Raw genomic sequence first — 9,507 nt, forward strand, 5'->3', positions numbered from 1 at the left:
TAAGATTGAGCCTATAGACAATTTTGGCCCGTAATACAGTCAGGACAGAGAAACAACTTATAGGTAGTACCATGCAGCAATGATTACTTTTGTCAATCAAAATGTAATTATCAAAAATTCCAAGATCTGAGGGATGACCTTTGTTAATCAACATAAACTATCAAATATGCTAATATCCAAAGTGGTGGTCTCTTGGTCTCAATGGAATCACTTGTTTTTACCAATTATTGAAATAGAAAAGGCTTCACAATATTGAGGAAGAATATTGTTTTGTGGGCTGATAGACTATTGTAGCCAAATGGTACTTTCAATGAGCCTATAAAGGCTTCACAAAATTGAGTAAGAATATAATTTTGTGGTTTGATAGACCATTATAGCCAAATGGTACCTTTAATGAGCCTAAGACTATTGTAGCCAAATGGTACTTTCAATGAGCCTATAAAGGCTTCACAATATTGAGTAAGAATATAATTTTGTGGTTTGATAGACCATTATAGCCAAATGGTACCTTTAATGAGCCTAATTTGCCATGCAATCAATGTTTATTATTTGTGTTGGGAATGGTGGGCAATGAGTATTGAGGTTGTTACGAATGATGCCCATGTAATAGTATCAAAACACATGTTAATGAAATGTCATACAATGTTAATCAATTGTTATTGCATTTATAGTATTCATTAATGCATGCTAGTAAGCTTTGTTATTCAGCAAAAAAACTCCATAGGAGTTGATGAAATTCAAAGGTAATCTCCAATACGAGGAAGCGACAGCTTAAGAAACTCAAACATTATGCATTTCTTCTAGAAGAAAATGCAACCTTTAAGGCAAAATCTTGATTAGATATAAAAAAGAGTTTGATGGAAGATGAATAGAAGCACTCTTAGCATGGGCTTAGTGTACTTAGATTAGAACTAGAAACCTCATGAAAACAATGAAGATCAAGCTTGTGTATTGAGGCAAGATAGGGATATTTGTGTAGATGATTACAAAGACATTGATAATGAAAGAACATAGTGAATGCGTGTAACATCTTACCCCTTCAACCATCACCTTTGCTAGCTTTGCTTGCTTCTTAACAATCTAAGCCACATGTTAGGATCAACATAGCTACATCAAACTCAATGAATCTTTTGGTATCTATGTTCTCGAGCAACATGTGATTTTTCCCTCTTCTCTAACAAATGTTCTCGAAGAGTTTTTTTAGGAATCCACTGCAGCAGACCATGGCTATCAAGTGCTTGGACCATAAACAAAGAGTCGGCTTGTTGCAAATTTGAAATTTAAGATTGTGAAATCCTGATTTTTGTATATCAAAGGCAATATGCTAATATTTATATGCAATGCTTGAACGAGAATAAGAAAGTATAGAGTGCTTATTGGACGAGTGATAGATTAGAGAGTATAAAGCATGTGGTTAAAATTTTAGCACGAGAGCTTATTCGAAATGAAGAGAGAGAGCTCTAATATATATGTGTAGGCCTTGGGTATTCAAAAGTAAAAAGTAGAGACTACAAATGATAAGTTAAGAGTTTGTTAAAAATGATGTGTTTGTTGAAAAGATGGAGTGGTTTTTTTTGTCTTATTAAAATTATGTGTCTTATTCTAAATGTTACATGTCATTTCTCTAAAGAAAGAAGTTTCTAAAAAAGTTGTTAAATTTAGATTTCGAAGAGATTTATTATATGATTTCATTTACTCATGATTTATTTCTTTGATCATGGATATTTTGCTTCACTTTTTAAAATCACTCATTATATGTACTTTTTGTCAATGTGACTATTTGAGTATAAAAGTTAGTTATTTGAGCTTTTTTGTCAATCTAACCACTCGATTAAACTTTTAATTTCTCTTGGGTATCTTTAAAATATTTTTAAATATCCATTTAATATTTAAATGAGTAATTTTTAAATTAAAAAACTTTATAAAAATATTTCATATTTATTTCGTGATCATATAGTGATGTTTATTTATAAGAATTTAGAAGATGGATATGAAAAATATTGTGGATTTTTCAATACTCAAGAAGTTATAATTTGTAATAAATAGCACTAATATTTTGAGTGATTTGAAATAGTCCATAATTTCTTGTTGGAAGCTTAGTGACATGGGATGAAGGATTGTTAGATATTCTTAGACAAGATTTGTTAAATTTCAATCACAACCAATTTTCTTGTAAAATCAAGTGCATTCAATGCTTATTTGCTACTTTGTTTTGTTTTTCTTGAGATCTTTATATAGCTTGTTTGACTTTAGTAAAAGTTATATCTATATCATGCATGAACTCATATTCATGAAATATCTATTTGAGAATATGTAAGAAGAGTAGCTCTTCATATATATGATCTCAAATGATGCTTTACTTGTAGAAGTAAATATATGGGTATATTTTACTAAATGTAAATATTTTTCTCATTATTGGTTGGCTTCATGGCAATAGTAATTCAGTGTTATTATGGGTATATTCTACCAAATGTAAATATTTTTCTCATTGGTTGGCTTCATGGCAATAGTAATTCAGTATATCTAATGTTGTGAGATTTTCTATTTCACTTTGATTATCTATTTGAGAATTATAAGAAGAAGAAGAAAAAGTAAACATTGTATCCAAATTTTTAAAAAAAGCTCGCCAAAAGAGATTAGTGGTTAATGGATATTTATCATCCACGATGGATTGTGGCAATCCATGATTTTTAATTTGTTGAATAAATATTCTAGCCATATTCAGAGACTTGATAGTCTTTTTGATTGGAATGAAATGTCTACTTCATGAACTTGTTAGTAATAGTACATATGCCATCATTGTTTATTGCTTTTGGTAAGCAAAAAATAAAATTCATAGTAATGATTTTCCAAGCTTGCTTGAAAATTGGTAATGGCTGTAAAAGCCATGTAGGCTTTTGGCAATCAAACTTTGTCTTTTGGTACACAAAAGATTCTTTAATAAATTATTCAATGTCTCGTCAAAGACTTGGTTAGAAGAAACATATTTCAAGTACCTTGGTTGTTGTCAAAATACCATGATAATCCATACAAGGAGTAGCATGACATTCTTCCATTGATTCTTGAATCTAAAGCTTGAATGATGGCCATTAACTCATTTTCATAAGTAGTAGTATTCTTTTCTACATTTTGTAACCTTCTTGTACAAGCAACTATGTGTCCTTCTTAGTTTAATATTGCACAAATACAGTCTCTTGAAGCATTACATTACACAAAGAAAGATTTTGACAAATTAGGTATACTCAAAATAGCTCATTTGTTGATGAGCTTCAAAAGTTCCTTATCTAGTTTAATACACTAGAATACCATTGGTGTGGTTCAATAATGATTGCAAACCATTTAATGAATCTTCTATAATAAGAGTCTAATTCCAAGAAGTTTTGAACTTCATGAATACTCGTCAATTTTGGCCATTCTATAATAGCATGGATTTTTTTGGATCCATTCAAATCCCATGTTTGGATACAATATGGCCAAGGTGTGAATCTCTCCTGGGAAAAATTCACTCTTTTTGCCATTCACATAAAGTTTGTGTTTGCAGAGTTTTTGAAATACTATTTTCAAGTGTTGCTTATGCTCTTATTCATCTTTTCAATGAACCAAAATATCATCAAAGAAAGTACATGCAAACTTTCAGTGTGCTCTAAAGATTATTTCTTGGATTTTATTAAAGATTGCACGAGCATTGGTGAGACCAAATGGTAGCATAAGAAACTCATATAAACCAAAAGTTTTCCTAAATGTTGTTTTATGAATAACTTGAGGAGTAATCCTTATTTGATGGCAGTTGCTCTTTAAGTTCAACAAGCTGAATATTTTGGATCCATAAAACCTATCTAAGATATCATTTATTCTTGGAATGGGGAACCTATTCCGAATTGTTATTTTGTTGAGGTCGTTGTAGTCCACACATGTGCAAAATCCATATTTCTTTTGCATTAAGAGGATTGGTAAGCAAAAAGGTGAGGAATTGACTCTTATTAGACCCTTCTCCAAGAGCTCATTCACTTGCTTCATAAACTTCTCTTGTTGTGTTGGACTCACACAATAGGGTGGCCTATTTGGAGGTGAGCTCCTAGAAATGAGGTCAATGTGATGATCTTCTAGTCTCTTTGGTGGTAACTCTTGAGATAAAGTATAAGCAAAAAAATCTTCATACTCCTTTCAGAAACTCATTCGACCCTCGTTCAAATTTAAAATGGACTCTTCAATTCTAGGCTCTTTGTTAGAATCTTTGACAAAAATCAAGTATGAGGAACTAGCCTTTTTCGTTGCTCTACAAATTTGTACATGGGATAAGATATGAATAGATTTTCCTTTCACTCCCATATCAAAATATACATTTTATCCTTAAAAGAAAATATACATTTATTTTGGTTTTAGCCAATGGCGATTGGATCTACTATTCTATGCTAGGGTATTTGTAATACAACATAAAAAATGACCAAGATCTTCAATGACAAAACTATCATCATCTACATAATCTCGTATCTCAATTTGTAGTTTCCTAAAAATGAGAATAACTTAAGATTGCATCCCTTGAAAGGTAGCAATCGATATTTCTGGTGTTCCAAACCTCTCCTTTGGTGGATGTAGAGTTTCAACAATTCGAGGATGATATAATGGCATATAGCCCCTATATCAAAGTGAATGAACATGATGATTAGCAATCTTACTGCAAGCAATAAAAAGCTTCATTTTCTTTGATGGAGTTTCATTCTATTGCAAGGATTCCTTAGGTATAGCATTGGCTTAAGGTTCTCATTTTTTGCCTTGTTAGAACATTGACCATCCAGGGAATGCCCTAGCAATATAGAGGAAATGGAAGAGACAAAGACAAATCCAAGTCAAGTCGTCATGAACGAATGTGGTCAACAGTAGCTGAAAAAAAGGCAATGACAAAGGCAAAGAACAAAATGATAAAGCAATGTGAAATTGAGGGATTGCAAACTATCAATCGAAACAAAAGAAAAGCTAGCTTTTTAAATCTAACATGGATTTTTCAAAAAGAAATCTAGATAAACCCCCACAAATCCACAACTTCTAGGGCAAAGCATCCATCCCTAGGAATAATCATGGCAAGGCCAATGCATTCGCTGATATCAACAAAATTACTTTAGAGAATTTGGATCAAGAATACCCTAGGATTGACGCGAAAATACAAATGGCAATGGACTAGCAAGGAAACTAAAAGCAAGAGGCAATGTACTCAAGTTGGTTTGCTTCTCAAACTAACAAGGAAAGATTGAGTGCCAATGAAACAATGCAAGGTACTACCTAGTTCAAGGAAGAAGACAAATCAAAGGGGTATAACAAAGGATTCGAGAAGATTGATATAATTAGCAAATAACTTGAAAATGCAGCCAATAAATCTTAAAATTGCAACGTTAAATGTAAAAGACCTGAATGGTGATGCAAAGAGAGGAATTTCTTGGAGGTGGACTATCTTAAAAACCAATGGCATAATATAAGGGTAAGAACATAAGCTTCATTGTAAGCATAGGGAAGAACATGAGAATTACAATACTTTGAACTTAACCAACTTGATCAATTATCACCATGAAAATCGCTAGACAGAGAGGGAGGGAAGGAGGGAGAGAGATAAAGAAGAGAATTGAGAGGGAAACCAACCCCTCCCCTTTACAAGAATTCATTGAAACAAACCACGAGCACCAAGTGCCAGAACCATATACCAAGGGCCATAGCAAACTAATTTTTCTCTTTAGAGCTTGGACTAAATCAAGCTAAGTAGAAAGTACATCCTGGATAAGTGATAGATAGAAGAGTACAAAGCATGTGGCTAAAATTTCAACATGAGAGCTTATTGGAAACGAAGAGAGAGACCTTCAATATCTAGGTGTGGGCCGCCTTGAGTGTTCAAAAGTAAAAAGTAGAGGCCACAAATGACAAGTGTTTACTGAAAATGAAAATGATACAATCTTATTCTAGATTGCACATGTCACATTTCTAGATAAAGAAGCTTTTAAATCTTCTATTCTAAACATCTCTCAAATGGTTCAGAATTTGAGATTGTGCAGAATACAAAATTGTTTCTTGTGAAATTTTAGAGGTTTTGATACAAACAAAATTTCCATATTAGCAACTTCCAAAAATAGTAATGTCCTAAAATTTAAGAGTCACCAAATTTAGATTCTGGAGAGCTTCATTATATATGTCCACTAGTACATGGTTTGTTTCTTTGATCATCCTAGTATTTGGTTTCACTTTCTAAAACCACAAATGTACTTTCAATAGTTTGCAGTAGTTTTGTCGTGTATGTGGCACAAAATGTGCGATCCTCAATGGTGAATCTGGACATGTAATGAATGACTAATTGATGGGTCTTTTTCACCTGTGCTGTGCCTAATTATATACGGGCACCGCGCGCGCGCGCACACACACACACACAACGCTTATCCATCGTATACATTAGTCTGCCTTGTCACGCACGAGCTACATGTCCCGCAGCTTATCCATCATATGCATTAGTCTTCGTGAGCTTTTAGCAGCATATCATCTGCTGCTGCTGGAGCATGAGTCCGCACTCTCGCCATAGAGGAGGTCCCAAGTTGGCAACCCGTATATTCAAAAGCTTTTGCATTCTTGTGAGCCATGTCTGTACGATCGATCACACAGCGTTACCGTAGCAAAGGCCCTCATATACGTATGAGATATAGACCAGAGAGCTTGTTTCTTTTCTTTGGGTGGAGCTCGCAAGCAGCGTAGACGAAAGTTCCCTCGATGGAAATAAGAATCTTCGCTCTCGAAAGTTAAGGGGGGAAGCGGCGGCTCGGCAGGCCCATGTAAGTAACTAGGCCAAAGAGGTACTGTCAGAATGGTCCGCAAATTTTCCTGCGCACGGACGGTCGGGCATGCGCCACGATCTGCAAGTGGAAATTTATAAACTTGTGGTGCCTGCGAAAGCAGCCTAGCAAGCAGCTGGAGTAGCTCAGTTGGTTAGAGCGTGTGGCTGTTAACCACAAGGTCGGAGGTTCAAGCCCTCCCTCTAGCGGCGGTCACTGCCAGTTTTTGCGCGCACAGCAAATCTGCTTGTGCCAACCACTTTTCCACGAGTAAAAAAAGCTTTCCTTTGAGGAGGTCCCAGGAAATAATAGCATGTTGCATGAAGGAGCTGAGGAAACAGGCAGGTTAACATCACCAGGGTCCAGCTCCCTTTCGAAAATGCCCGTGAGAGAGTCGAGTGCGCATGAGCACATCGCAGCGGTTAAAAATCCCAAAAGGCTTGTTAGGCCAAATGTATGCTCTACTCTTCTCATTGAGATCCTCACTAAGCGTATCTTTATTTTTGAAGAGGAGATTTATTTCTACCACCCTTCTGGTGAAGAATAAGCGTCCCCCCCTCCCTTTGCAAGGGTATTGTGATCTCCAGCATCAATTCGCCTTCTAATGCCTTTACAATGTACACTGCTGGGGGCAACTTGACCTTAACCTTTGTTGGCGCAGCATCTAAGCCTCACTTTGAAACCATATCAATTGTTTGCAAGGAAGCATCACCCGTTTTGCCATTACTGCCCTTCTCTGAGACCATTGTCCCAAAATGTTTTGCTAAACCCTTACCAACTGTTGAGCCTCCTTCGAATGCTTCGCTCGGTCCTTTGAGCTCTTTCAAAAGATAGCATTCTCCCATTTGAGCTCGTTCCAACCTATCACAACACTATTAGCGTTCCCACAAAATGTGCTTGATCCATTCCTCCACTCTTGTACAAAAAGGGCACATTAGAGATATACTCTTATATTTCTTCATTAGATCCTTATGGTGGCAGGAAGCTTGTTAAACACATCCATCAACAACTTGATCTTGAGCTTATGTTTTGGGCGGGGGGGGGGGGGGGGGGGGGGGGGGGGGAGGGGCACGTGTCTCTTCTTCCATGTTTTCAAACATGTCTTCAAAGTGCACTTTGCCTCCCACGCACTCCAATGCTCTCAATCTTCTTAATCCAAACTATGTTTGTGATGCCAGGAGGCAAATTCAACGGTGGATTCTGTGAGTTTTTTATTTCACGGTGGATTCCGTGAGGTTTTGCAATGGATTTCGTAAAATTATATTTATTTATCAGGGCTCGTACACAAGGTGGATTCCTTGTGCGAGAAGTTGATGGGGACGCCCGTCCTTTTCGGGTGTCATGTTAATTTAATGTGCACGTGGGTGATTTCGCAAAATGCATATTTAAATTAATGGACGTTTATGAGTTTAGAGTGCATTCGTATTAAATTAAGGTTAGGACAGAGTTCCAACCTATTTATTTGTTTTGTAGCTGAAGACTGCTAGGTATTCACTTTTGTCGGTTTAATTTTATTAATTTCTAACAATTGTGAATGCTTTGTTTGATGTGTAGAGTAGGCAGCGGTGGCGTTGGGAAGCACTGGGCGATAGCGTGTATTCAAATTACCTAGAAGAAATTATCATTTTTGATGGGCGCGCATCTTATCATTAAAGGCATGGCGCTAATATTTATTTAGGCACGTTTATTTATTGAAGCGCTTGACAAATATTTATTATTTTGTATGCGCATGGGTGCACGGTTTAAATATTTCAGTATTGGATATTGTATCTGGGCACAACCCGACTTTTGGGGTGCTTAACCGCTTTATTCTTTATTTGGACAAAAGCAAACACAAAAGGTAAAGCATGCTTATTGTAAAATTGGGCTATTTTTAAGCTTTGAGATGAATAAGATTTATAAATACATGCCTTGTGAAGCGCTCACACAAGGCATGGGGGGAGATTGTATCCAATTGGTCTCTTTTCTTCATATTGTGCAAATCTATCTTCTCGCTTTTTGAGCTTAAGTAGAGTTCTTTTGTTCTTGGGGACCTTCCGGTGCTCGCTACGTATGCATCCAGCATCCGATGTATGCACCAGTGGTATCAGAGCGAAGTTGAGATCAAGGGCTTCCAATCGCTTACCATCTCGCGCGAAGGCGAAGCTCTTGGAACGATTGGGCTCTACAGTTTTGCGACGAACCGTCAATACCAGCGTGTTCCTGGCGGTGAAGAACCCCCTACTGTGCTGCTGGATCGCGAAGGACCACTCTCTAGCGACGGAGGACCACTCGGGAAGCTCCCTTATCAATAGGTTTTTTTTTTTCTCAGAGAAGCAGAGACTTTCATTAGCCATTAGTCAATTGGATTATAAAGCTTAATAAGCTTTATAAAAAGCTTAACCCCTCAAATTTCAGTGATCGTGGCGGTAGTATGTTCTCGACGGTGCTGTTTCCCTAAAACATTTACTTGGACATGCTTTGTCCAAGTAAATGTTCATCAAATAGTTTTGACCACAAGCAAAAGCATGACAAATTTCAAGCATTAGATATAAAAAACAACAATCGAGCGATTCCCTATTATGAGAAAGTCATATTGCCTCTTATCAACTGCCTTTGGCTTTGGGGAAAAGGCTTTCTCCATGATTGAAGGAGCATTCGATATATCAAATAGACTCCAATGGCTAGTCACCTATATACATTTTTTGAATAAGCTTAATATTCC

At 36.3% G+C, this 9,507-nt stretch overlaps 1 non-coding gene across 1 annotated transcript; it reads left to right on the top strand.

The window, feature by feature from the left end:
• Positions 1-6,938: 6,938 nt before the first annotated feature.
• Positions 6,939-7,012, top strand: TRNAN-GUU (transfer RNA asparagine (anticodon GUU)). Its single transcript has one exon. It is a non-coding gene; the product is annotated as a tRNA-Asn (tRNA).
• Positions 7,013-9,507: the final 2,495 nt, after the last annotated feature.

The sequence above is a fragment of the Lygodium microphyllum genome, chromosome 28 (assembly GCF_053477565.2).
Source record: "Lygodium microphyllum isolate KBCC chromosome 28, Lygodium_microphyllum_v1.1.10, whole genome shotgun sequence".
In the NCBI taxonomy this organism is placed as follows: domain Eukaryota; kingdom Viridiplantae; phylum Streptophyta; class Polypodiopsida; order Schizaeales; family Lygodiaceae; genus Lygodium; species Lygodium microphyllum.